The following is a 13580-nucleotide window of genomic DNA, read 5'->3' as shown; positions in this document are numbered from 1 at the left end:
ATATATATATATATGACTGTACTGTCTATATTTTATATACGTAAAGAGGTCCTAAAACTCATCTAAAGAATTAAGGGCTCGTAAGTAAGCATTTCACGGTGAGGTCTACAGCTGTTGTATTCGGCTCATGTGACAAATAGCATTTGATTGATTTGAATAACGAAGTGTAATGGATTTATTAAGAAGCATATCCATGTAAACAAGTGCACAAACAGGATTGTGAACTCACCTTTTTACATGGGCCTTATAGGCCGAAGCCAACAGTACCATATATTTAAACAAAATTAACAACTGAAAAACAATATAAAAAATGAATTAAAAGGGAAAGAAAATAACAGGCATGAAGTGTAAAAAAATCTTTAAATTGCATGTTTCTTTTGAGTCTGATAGCTTATGCGTAAATATGAGTCAAAACGTAAATGTGACAATCATATCCAATCTGACATTTCTTAATTTGTATACTAGACTAATATTTAGAGGTAATAGCTTGAACAATAATGAAATGCTACTTACAGTGTAATGACAATAGTGAAGTTGTAGAAAAAAGCCACACGATTCTTTTGATTCTGATATGGGCCACTGCTGCTAAATTAATATAGGGTAAACACTGGTGAAATAAACACATAGTAGAAAACACCCGAACCTGCAGCACCAAAACAATTTTAAACCCCATATCAGCAACTGTACAGTCACACAGCTCCACAACACATCAATGCAACTGCTTCTCATCCACCCCAGTATGCAATTTACAAGCCTTGAGGGGGGGGTGTTCCATGAGTAAAGCAATGATATAATACGATAGACTTTTTATTTGATCGCCCTTCACAAATCAAATCAAATCCAATTGTGTTTGTCGCAGATGTTAATGCGAGTGTAGCGAAATGCTTGTGCTTCAAGTTCTGACCATGCAATAATATCTAACAAAACAATTTCACAACAAATATCTTATACACACAAGTGTAAAGGAATGAATACGAAAAAATGTACATACAAATATATGAGTGAGTGATGGCCGAACGGCATAGGCAAGATGCAGTAGATGTTATAGAGTACAGTATATACATATGAGTTGAGTAATGTAGGGTATGTAAACATTATACACTGCTCAAAAAAATAAAGGGAACACTAAAATAACACATGCTAGATCTGAATGAATGAAATATTCTTATTTAATACTTTTTTCTTTACATTGTTGAATGTGCTGACAACAAAATCACACAAAAATTATCAATGGAAATCAAATTTATCCCATGGAGGTCTGGATTTGGAGTCACACTCAAAATTAAAGTGAAAAACCACACTACAGGCTGATCCAACTTTGATGTAATGTCCTTAAAACAAGTCAAAATGAGGCTCAGTAGTGTGTGTGGCCTCCACATGCTGTATGACCTCCCTACAACGCCTGGGCATGCTCCTGATGAGGTGGCGGATGGTCTCCTGAGGGATCTCCTCCCAGACCTGGACTAAAGCATCCGCCAACTCCTGGACAGTCTGTGGTGCAACGTGGCATTGGTGGATGGAGCGAGACATGATGTCCCAGATGTGCTCAATTGGATTCAGGTCTGGGGAACGGGCGAGCCAGTCCATAGCATCAATGCCTTCCTCTTGCAGGAACTGCTGACACACTCCAGCCACATGAGGTCTAGCATTATCTTGCGGATCTCATCTCGGTACCTAATGGCAGTCAGGCTACCTCTGGCGAGAACATTGAGGGCTGTGCGGCCCCCCAAAGAAATGCCACCCCACACCATGACTGACCCACCGCCAAACCGGTCATGCTGGAGTATGTTGCAGGCAGCAGAACATTCTTCACGGCGTCTCCAGACGTCTGGCACATGTGCTCAGTGTGAACCTGCTTTCATCTGTGAAGAGCACAGGGCGCCAGTGGCGAATTTGCCAATCTTGGTGTTCTCTGGCAAATGCAAAACGTCCTGCACGTGTTGGGCTGTAAGCACAACCCCCACCTGTGGACGTCGGGCCCTCATACCACCCTCATGGAGTCTGTTTCTGACCGTTTGAGCAGACACATGCACATTTGTGGCCTGCTGGAGGTCATTTTGCAGGGTTCTGGCATTGCTCCTCCTGCTCCTCCTTGCACAAAGGCGGAGGTAGTGGTCCTGCTGCTTGGTTGTTGCCCTTCTACGGCCTCCTCCACATCTCCTGATGTACTGGCCTGTCTCCTGGTAGCGCCTCCATGCTCTGGACACTACGCTGACAGACACAGCAAACCTTCTTGCCACAGCTCGCATTGATGTGCCATCCTGGATGAGCTGCACTACCTGAGTCACTTGTGTGGGTTGTAGACTCCGTCTCATGCTACCACTAGAGTGAAAGCACCGCCAGCATTCAAAAGTGACCAAAACATCAGCCAGGAAGCATAGGAACTGAGAAGTGGTCTGTGGTCACCACCTGCAGAACCACTCCTTTATTGGGGGTGTCTTGCTAATTCCCTAGAATTTCCACCTGTTGTCTATTCCATTTGCACAACAGCATGTGAAATTTCTTGTCAATCAGTGTTGCTAAGCTTCCTAAGCTTCCTAACTTCCTAAGTGGACAGTTTGATTTCACAGAAGTGTGATTGACTTGGAGTTGACTTGGAGTTACATTGTGTTGTTTAAGTGTTCCCTCTAGCCATTATTAAAATTGAGATTTGAGTCTGTATGTTGGCAGCAGCCACTCAATGTTAGTGATGTTTGTTAAACAGTCTGATAGAAGCTGTTTTTCAGTCTCTCGGTCCCCGCTTTGATGCACCTGTACTGACCTCACCTTCTGGATGATAGCGGGGTGAACAGGCAGTGGCTCGGATGGTTGTTGTCCTTGATGATCTTTTTGGCCTTCCTGTGACATCGGGTGGTGTAGGTGTCCTGGAGGGCAGGTAGTTTGCCCCCAGTGATGCGTTGTGCTGACCTCACTACCCTATGGAGAGCCTTACGGTTGTGGGGGGAGCAGTTACCGTACCAGACGGTGATACAGCCCGACAAGATGCTCTCGACTGTGCATCTGTAAAAGTTTGTGAGTGTTTTTGGTGACAAGCCACATTTTTTCAGCCTCCTGAGGTTGAAGAGGCGCTGCCTTCTTCACCACTCTGTCTGTGTGGGTGGACATTTCAGTTTGTCCATGATGTGTACGCCGAGGAACATAAAACTTTCCACCCTCTCCACTACTGTCCCTTCGATGTGGATAGCGGGCTGCTCCCTCTGCTGTTTCCTGAAGTCCACGATCATCTCCTTTGTTTTGGTGACATTGAGTGTGAGGTTATTTTCCTGACACCACACTCCGAGGGCCCTCACCTCCTCCGTGTAGGCCGTCTCATCATTGTTGGTAATCAAGCCTAACACTTTAGTGTCGTCTGCAAACTTGATGATTAAGTTGGTGGCGTGCATGGCCACGCAGTCATGGGTGAACAGGGAGTACAGGAGACGGCTTGAGAACGCACCCTTGTGGGGCCCCAGTGTTGAGGATCAGCGGGTTGAAGATGTTGTTACCTACCCTCACCACCTAGGGGCGCCCGTCAGGAAGTCCAGGACCCAGTTGCATAGGGCAGGGTCGAGACCCAGGGTCTTGTTTGGAGGGTACTATGGTGTTAAATGCTGTGAGCTGTAGTCAATGAACAGTGTTCTTACATAGGTATTCCTCTTGTCCAGATGGGTTAGGGCAGTGTGTCTGTGGACCTATTTGGGCGGTAAGCAAATTGGAGTGGGTCTAGAGTGTCAGGTAGGGTGGAGGTGATATGGTCCTTGACTAGTCTCTCAAAGCACTTCATGATGACGGAAGTGAGTGCTACGGGACAATAGTAATTTAGCTCAGTTACCTTTGCTTTCTTGGGAACAGGAACAATGGTGGCCCTCTTGAAGCATGTGGGAAAAGCAGACTGTGATAAGGATTGATTGAATATGTCCGTAAACACACCAGCCAGCTGGTCTGTGCATGCTCTGAGGATGCGGCTGGGGATGCTGTCTGGGCCTGCAGCCTTGCGAGGGTTAACACGTTTAACACATTTAAATGTTTTACTCACGTTGGCTGCAGTGAAAGAGAGCCCGTAGGTTTTGGTAGCGGGCCGTGTCAGTGGCACTGTATTGTCCTCAAGGAGAGCAAAGAAGTTGTTTAGTTTGTCTGGGAGCAATACATTGTGGTCCGCGACGGGCTGTTTTTTATTTTGTAGTCCGTGATTGACTGTAGACCCTGCCACATACCTCTCGTGTCTGAGCCGTTGAATTGTGACTCTACGTTGTCTCTATACTGACTCTTAGCTTGTTTGATTGCCTTGCGGAGGGAATAGCTACACTTTGTATTTTTGTATTTGGTCGTGTATCCGGTCCCCTTGCCCTGATTAAAAGCAGTGGTTCACAGCGCACATAAAGCAGACATTTGCTTGTGAGTGCAGCAGCCAAGACCAACATAAAAATGTGTTAGCACCTTGATAAAAGCAAGATAGAAGGTAATGAGAGAAGAAATTCTTTAAATTGGAGCCATTTTTGACCTGACAGAAAAACACCACTCGTACTTATCTTCAAATTACATCAAATAGGAACTTTTTGTGAGACAGCAGATTTGCCATGCAGTTGGAGTTTTTCAAGGAGCACCGAAAGGACTCTCAGACCATGAGAAACAATATTCTACGGTCTGATGAAACCAAGCTTTAACTCTTTGGCATGAATGCCAAGCTTAACGTCTGGAGGAACCCTGGCACTATCCCTACGGTGAAGCATTGTGGTGGCAGGGACTGGGAGACTAGTCAGGATTGATGGAAATATGAACGGAGCAAAGTACAGTGAGATCCTTGATGAAAACCTGCTCCAGAGTGCTCAGTGATGAAGCTTCACCTTCCAACAAGACAACACCCTAAGCACACAGCAAAGACAACGCATGAGTGGCTTCGGGACAAGTCTCTGAATGTCCTTGAGTGGCCCAGCCAGAGCCCGGACTTTAACCCGATCAAACATCTCTGGAGAAACCTGAAGATAGCTGTGCAGCGACGCTCCCAATCCAACCTGACATAGCTTGAGAGGATTTGCAGAGAAGAATGAGAGAAACTCCCCAAATACAGGTGTGCCAAGCTTGTAGCGTCATACCCAAGAAGACTCGAGGCTTTGAACACTGCCAACGGTGCTTCAATAAAGTACTGAGTAAAGGGTCTGAAAACTTACAGTGGCTTGCGAAAGTATTCAACCCCCCTGGGCATTTTTCCTATTTTGTTCCCTTGTAACTTGGAATTAAAATGGATGTTTTTTAGGGATTTGTATCATTTGATTTAAAACATGCCTACCACTTTGAAGATGCAAAATATGTTTTCTTGTGAAACAAACAAGAAATAAGACTAACCCCCCACAAAGTCAATACTTTGTAGAGCCACCTTTTGCAGCAATTACAGCTGCAAGTATCTTGGGGTATGTCTCTATAAGCTTGGCACATCTAGCCACGGGGACTTTTGCCCATTCTTCAAGGCAAAACTGCTCCAGCTCCTTCAAGTTGGATGGGTTCCGCTGGTGTACTGCAATCTTTAAGTCATTCCACAGATTCTCAATCAGATTGAGGTCTGGGAGTTGACTAGGCCATTCCAAGACATTTAAATGTTTCCCCTTAAACCACTCAAGTGTTGCTTTAGCAGTATGCTTAGGGTCATTGTCCTGCTGGAAGGTGAACCTCTGTCCCAGTCTCTAATCTCTGGAAGACTGAAACAGGTTTCCCTCAAGGACTTCCCTGTATTTAACGCCATCCATCATTCCTTCAGTTCTGACCAGTTCCCAATCCCTGCCGATGAAAACGTCCCCACAGCATGATGCTTCCACCACCATGGTCCACTGTGGGGATGCTGTTCTCGGGGTGATGAGAGGTGTTGGGTTTGCGCCAGATATTGCATTTTCTTAATGGCCAAAAAGCTAAATTTTAGTCTCGTCTGACCAGAGTACCTTCTTCCATATGTTTGGGGAGTCTCCTACATGCCTTTTGGTAAACAACAAACGTGTTTGCTTATTTTTTTTCTTTAAGCAATGGCTTTTTTCTGGCCACCCTTCCATAAATCCCAGCACTATGGAGCGTACAACTTAAAGTGGTCCTATGGAAAGATACTCCAATCTCCGCTGTAGAGCTTTGCGGCACCTTCAGGTTTATCTTTGGTCTCTTTGTTGCCTCTCTGATTAATGCCCTCCTTGCCTGAGTTTCGGTGGGTGACCCTCTCTTGGCAGGTTTGTGGTGGTTCCATATTCTTTCCATTTTATAATAATTTATTTAATGGTGTTCTGTGGGATGTTCAAAGTTTCGGATATTTTTCCATAACCCAACCCTGATCTGTACTTCTCCACAACATGAACTGTTTGGAGAGATCCTTGGTCTTCATGGTGCCGCTTGCTTGGTGGTGCCCCTTGCTTAATGGTGTTGCAGACTCTGGGGCCTTTCAGAACAGGTGTATATATACTTAGATCATGTGACACTTAAATAAAGTCCACCTGTGTGACATCTGAAGGTAATTGGTTGCACCAGATCTTATTTAGGGGCTTCATAGCAAAGGGGGTGAATACATATGCACACACCACTTTTCCCTTTTTTATCTTTTGAGTTTTATGAAACAAGTTTTTTATTTTATTTCACTTCACCAATTTGGACTATTTTGTGTATGTCCATTGCATGATATCCAACTAAAAATCCAAGGGGGATTAAAACTTTTGCAAGGCACTGTGTGTTTTGAATTAAGTATTGTGCTAAGCTACCTCTTTAAAGCCATCAGTTACAGAGTACAATTTTTTAAGGTATACAGTACATAATAGTAGATCTTGATGGCACGGAAAGGTTGTGGAGCCATAAAAAAAGACTGCTCATGTTGTTTAGTCAGTGATCAATCAAATCAAATTTCACGCATCGCGCCAAAATCTATTAAATCACGCTGTGCACACAAACTGAACGATGAACGGTCTAATCTTTCAAAAAGGCAAAAATAAAAAAGCGAGCTTTTTCATCAAAGCTGGGTGTGTGAAAAACGATGGAGAGTCAGAAGACAATCCAGACACAAAAAAGATGTGTGAAGATGTGTCTGAAGACGAGGACGAGAATCCCTGGTCACATCTCAGTGACCAGTTCTCCTTTAAGCGCAAGAGAGGGGAAAGTGGCTTTAGTATTCTATGACTTTATTATTCTAAATGTATGTATTCTAAACCTAGGCTAGTGTTAGCCTAGTTCTAGCTTGCTAACATTCGTTTGCTTGATTTTTAGCTATGTACTTTCTCCATGTAAATTAGGAAAACACTCAGACTGTAGCTAAGTCTAAGATAGAATGGGTCAAGTTGTATTATTTGGTTAGTGTCACACCCTGATCTGTTTCACCTGTCTTTGTGCTTGTCTCCACCCCCCCACCAGGTGTCTCACATCTCCTCTCATTATCCCTTGTGTTCTCTGTTTGTTTTTCCCCCTTGCTCATGTCTGTGTCTAGTTCCTGTATTCTAGTTTTCCCTGTATTGACCATTCTGCCTGCCCTGACCCTGAGCCTGCCTGCTGTCCTGTACCTTGTCCCACCACACTGGATTATTGACCCCTGCCTGCCCTGACCCTGAGACTGCCTGCCGTTCTGTACTTTTTGGACTCTGATCTGGATTACTGACCTCTGCCTCCCCTTGACCTGTCGTTTTGCCTGCCTCCTGTTCTTGTAATAAAATGTTTTTACTTCAACACTGTCTGCATCTGGGTCTTCCCTAAAACGTGATAGTTAGATCACTCATATGATGTATGAAGTCATAAAATAGCCAAATATCACATAATTCAATCACATAAAAATGCTGGGTAAAACTTTACTATGACTGGGACCTGGAGCTTAAACCTTGCATAAGCATTTAAAATACCTTCATGAAGCCGATCACAACACAATGAGAGTTGAAGTAGGCCTTTCATTACATTAGCCTTAATGATTGAGGTTTTCATTCAACCTCAGTTTTGTCTACACATCATTCTCATTTTATGAGTGTGTGTGCATGTGAAGTGAGAGAGGACAATATATGGGTTGGTTTAAAGACATTTGTTTAAAACCAATGAGGCCATGTGACATTCATTTTGCGTACACTAACCAGGTTTCCATCCACAGTTATTATGCAAGTGAAGTCATACCATATAAAATAAAAGCATGACAGCTATGATGGAAACAGGAAGAATTGTATAAATGCCAAGAGATCATTTGTTCGTTGGACATGATGGAATTTTTTGTGTCTGTAAAATTATTTATGCAAGAAATGTTGGTGGAAATTACTTCATGCGCATGGAAGTAAACTTGGAGTCACTCGATGATCCTGTGTGTGGACCACACACTATCACCAGACTACAACTCGGGAAACCATACAGTTTATTAGGCTACAGATGAAATAAATTCTGAACTTCACAGGGTGGTGAAAGTGCATGGTGATGAGCTTAATGCTATTTTACATTAAATATCAATATTCTGGTGACAGGATGATCGATGCTTGACTGCCGTTTGACAAATAAAAATATTCTTGCTCTTGTCCATAATAATCTAAACTAGCCTTCCCGCACAGCCTACCTTGTCTGCGAGCTTTTGGCAAAAGTGCATTTGCCAAGAACAGGGTAGGCACATTTGATATTTAACCGTTTTTAATGACAAAACTATCAGTAAAGTTGAAAATGCATACATTGAACTTTAGATGTATATTAGGTTCCTTAAATATTCACATGAAAATGTGTTACCATTTGGATGGATACCTAGCTACTGATGGAATCTTTTTGTTCACAGAGGAAAAATCCATCAAAGATGATGGTCTACACAATAACCTCAACTCAGCAAGCAAAAACAAGCGGACCAAGGAATCATCAAACACCCCTTCAGCAAGCAAAGATATCTGACATGATGGCAGTGGGAAGAGGAGGACGTGTCTCACAGGCAACCGTTGACAAGCTTGTCATTAATTCCATCTGTGAGGGTGAACAGCCATTCTCCGTGGTCAAGCAACCAGCGTTTAAATAGTTGGTGACCACCCTGCAACCTCAGTGCAAAGTCATTTCCAGACCTACTGTCCATTCAAGAATACATGAAGCTGCCAACCACATGAGGAGGATTGTGATGGCGCACCTCAGTAGAGTCAATTATGTTGCTACCACCACCGATTGTTGGACAGCTCATCAAAGAAGTTACATCGGGGTCACATCCCACTTGATAGATTAAGAAACCCTAGAGACTAGATCCGCATCACTTGTTCACAAGAGGTTTAAAGGTTCCCACACCTTCAACATGCTTGTAAGTTTCCCTAATGACATCCATTGTACGTACAGGAGCAGGGGGTAAGTGTTAAGAACCCGAACTGAGAGTGAATCAAACTTCATCAAAGCATTGAATGTTTTTGGTGAGCAGAGCCAGGCAGAAGTAGTGGAAGCAACAGACCCAGACCCAGATGCAGAAGAGCCTGCAGAGCAGTTTGAGTACCAAGACACATTTTTCATCCTGGAAGGTAACAGGGGCCTAGAGTATCAACTCCCTCAGCATCAACAGTGTGCGTGTCACCTGCTGAACCTCAATGCAACGACAGATTCTGCCCTGGCAGATGGGAATAGTGACAGCTACAAAAGGTTGTCCCGTTCAGCCCTTGCCAAATGCCAAGCCATGTGGAAAAAAGCTGGTCGGTCAACATTGACTCCTGTATTTGTAGAGGATGAGTGCAACCTGCACTTGACCCGGCCAAATCAAACACGATGGAACTCAACTTACCTGGCTGTGGAAAGCATCATACAAGAGAAGGGGTAGGACGCCGTAAGAAATGTGTGACGAACTCAAGGTGTAAATGTGAGGAACATTTTCTATAGTATATTATTATATGTAATTTATTCCTATTACAGTAACATTTATTGTAAATTCATTATGACTATTCTAACAGGTGAAAATGTGCTTATGTCTTACAGACTGAGCCCTGCAGAAATTGCCTTCTTGACTGAGTACTGCACCTTGATGAAGTCAATGGTGATGGCTTTGAACATCCTACAGTCAGAGACCAACACGCATATGGGATGGCTGCTGCTGGTGATATTCTCGCTACAAGCAAAGCGTAAGAGAATGGAAGAATCTTGCAAGATGTGCCTCCCACTCATCAGGAATGATAGAAGATCCCCAACGTATTGCTGATGCAATCATTCTACCAAAGTTCAAGACCTCTTGGACTGACAGAGCATATGTCAAATTAAATCAAATCAAATTGTATGTCACATGCGGTGAATACAACATGTACAACCTTACCGCTTACTTACAAGACCTTAAACAACAGTGCAGTTCAAGAAAGAGTTAGGAAAATATTTACCAAATAAACTAAAGTAAAGAATAATAAACAGTAACACAATATAATAACAGTAACAAGCCCATGTACAGGGGGTACTGGTACCGAGTCAATGTGCGGGGGTATAGGTTAGTCAAGGTAATTTGTACATGTAGGGGTGAAGTGACTATGCATAGATAATAAAGAGCGAGTAGCAGCAGTGTAAAACATAAATGGGGGAGGGTGTCAATGTAAATAATCCGGTGGCCATTTGGTTAATTGTTCAGCAGTCTTATGGCTTGGGGGTAGAAGCTGTAAAGAAGAATTTTGGTCCTAGACTTGGCGCTCCGGTACCCCTTGCCATGCGGTAGCAGAGAGAACAGTCTATGACTTGGGTGACTGGAGTCTTTGACATTTTTGGGCGTTTTCCTCTGACACTGCCTAGTATATAGAGTAAGTACTGGATGGCAGGAATCTTGGCCCTAGTTATGTACTGGGCCGTACACACTACCCTGTGTAGCACCTTATGGTCAGATGCTAAGCAGTTACGATACCAGGCAGTGATGCAACCGGTCAGGATGCTCTCGATTGTGCAGCTGTATAACTTTTGAGGATCTAGGGACCCATGCCAAATCTTTTCAGCCTCCTGAGAGGGACTGAATTCACTACTGTCTTGGTGTGTTTGAACCATGATAGTTTGTTGGTGATGCGGACACCAAGGAACTTAAAACTCTCGACCTGCTCCACTACAGCCCCGTCAATGTTAATGGTGGCCTGTTCGGCCCGCCTTTTCCTGTAGTCCACAATCACCTCCTTTGTCTTGCTCACATTGAGGGAGAGGTTGTTGTCCTGCCACCACACTGCCAGGTTTCTGACCTCCTCTCATCATTGTCGGTGATCAGGCCTACCATTGTTGTGTCATCAGCAAACTTAATGATGGTGTTGAAGTCATCAAAGCAGGTAAGATTTCCTCACTCTAATATTTGTCAGATGATTTGTTAACCTCAAAAGTGTCCCTATGGGGATATGATATATACTGAATGTACAGAACATGCTCTTTCCATGACATAGACTGACCAGGTGAATCCATGTGAAAGCTACAGCATGATCCCTTATTGATGCCAGCTGTTAAATCCACTTCCATCTTTGTAGATGAATGGGAGGAGACCGGTTAAAGAAGGCTTTTTAAGCCTTGAGACAATTGAGACATGGATTGTGTATGTGTGCCATTCAGAGGGTGAACAGGCAAGACAAAATATGTAAGTGCCTTTGAACGGGGTATAGTAGCAGGTGCCAGGTGCACCGGTTTGAGTGATTGGTTTTTCACGCACACCAGTTTCCCGTGTATATCAAGAATGGTCCACCACCCAAAGGACACCCAACCAACTTGGGAAGCATTGGAGTCAACATGGGCCAGCATCTTTGTGGAATGCTTTCAACACCTTGTAGAGTCCATACCCTGACGAATTGAGGCTGTTCTGAGGGAAAAGGGGGGTGCAACTCGATAATGGGAAGTAAAGTTTTTATTATGTTCATAATGTTTTGGAAACTCAGTGTAAATGGCGACTGTCGATCTTTCCACTCGAGGCCCCCATGCACCATTTACTTGCCTCCTGCATGTAACAATTTAATTTTTGGGGGGGCAGGGGGTGGCCTGTTTTGCATGTTACTTTGACATTAGTGACATCACATATCAGTTTGCAAACAATGTAAAAAATATATAAATAATGATTGCGTTAATAAAGGCGCATATAAACTTGGTCTATTTTTTGCTTCTTGAGTAAGGTAGCTCCAAAATGCAGGTGTTTCAGCCTAGCTCAGTGCTTTCTGTGGTGGGGCAGCCAGTGGGAAATACAGAGCGTAGGGGTTGGTAATATCCTCTTGTTGCGCCGTGATTGAGTAATGTTCTCTCATTGCGCAATAATTGGCTCAGTGTTCTGTCAGTCATGGGGACACTACGTCACCACCAAATCTAAGGGTAGAGCTTGAAAATTCAAGCCCCATGGGTGCTGCCATAGAGTTGCATTAAAGTGCCCATCCAAGAAGGCTAAAGGTCATTAGCCACACAAAAATGATGTCAAATCACTTAGTATATGTGCAGTAGCTTTGATTGAACTGATCATGTCAACATCATACTTTCAAAATCTTAGCTAGCAGTCATCATTATGAATTAAGTTGACAATCTATTGGCAAATTATTTTTAATCGTTTTTAAACGTATCGGTGCTTATCGGCCATTGGACATAAACATTACACAAGTTGGAAAAAATGTGTGGTTTGGAAGGAATTAGTGCCAAAGTGCAAGCATTGTAAAGCAATTACTAGCCTTGTCAGACTGTGTGTGCAACTGGTCAACTGGAGTCAGGTGCAGGAGAGCAGAGATGAGTGAACAGGCACACTTTAATTGGCAGAAGCAAAACAGTCGGACACAACAGCGTCACAACACTCCAGCCAAAGGCAAAAGCGAATAGCGCACTAGTCACACAAAATAATGTACAACAATACAATACCAAGGGCTCAAAACAACATCCGGAAAATGAAAGGTGGATCGACAATGGCTAGAAGACCGGTGAGGTCGACCGCCAAACGCCGCCCGAACAAGGAGAGGAACCGATTTCGTCAGAAGTCGTGACAAGCCTGCTATTCAATGAGTTTGTGGTTCTAAGTCTGGGTTCAATAGTCTCTTTTCCAAGCTTAACAGAATAAACATTCAACATTGGTCATGCTGTCAATGCAGCATGACTTCTGCCGCGCTCAAAACAACTGGAAACTCAGAACTGGTAAATCTGACTTCAGTGAGTTCAAGACAACTGGGAACTCAGGAAAAAAACGAAAATATGTTTTGAACGGTTATCCAACTCAGAATTGCAAGTCAGAAACACAAGCGTCATTCTAGAGCTACGACCTGAAGATCCCTTATGTCATCATGATTCAACCTTGTTTTTCAGAGTTGTCCAGTTGTCTTGAAAGCACCATAAATCCAGAGAATGTAAGACTTTGATGACAAAATGTGCCCACGAAGGACCACCACACCACCTTTCTGTTCAAGTGAGCGCAGCACAACAAGGTGAGTCCAAAAATGTATTGAATTCTGCTGCATAATTGATGTAATATGCCAGGGAGATATGTATACTGTAACTAAGAAAGTAATACTAAGTGTATGTTCTGTAGTAAACTGTTAGTAGCCCATGTGCCTCACCCTAATAATTTTGTCCCTTTTTCCCCCTCTTAATTTCGCCTACAGTTCTGACTTGGTGGTGCACGTGTATCCTATAGCCTGTTTTAGAGACATGTAATCATATAATGTTGTAAGGGCTTTCATTGTCTGCTTATATGCCCCCTTTAT

Source organism: Oncorhynchus mykiss, chromosome 23 (genome assembly GCF_057628025.1).
Source record: "Oncorhynchus mykiss isolate SJ-2025 chromosome 23, ASM5762802v1, whole genome shotgun sequence".
Lineage (NCBI taxonomy): Eukaryota > Metazoa > Chordata > Actinopteri > Salmoniformes > Salmonidae > Oncorhynchus > Oncorhynchus mykiss.
Note: the sequence above shows the minus strand (reverse complement) of the source record.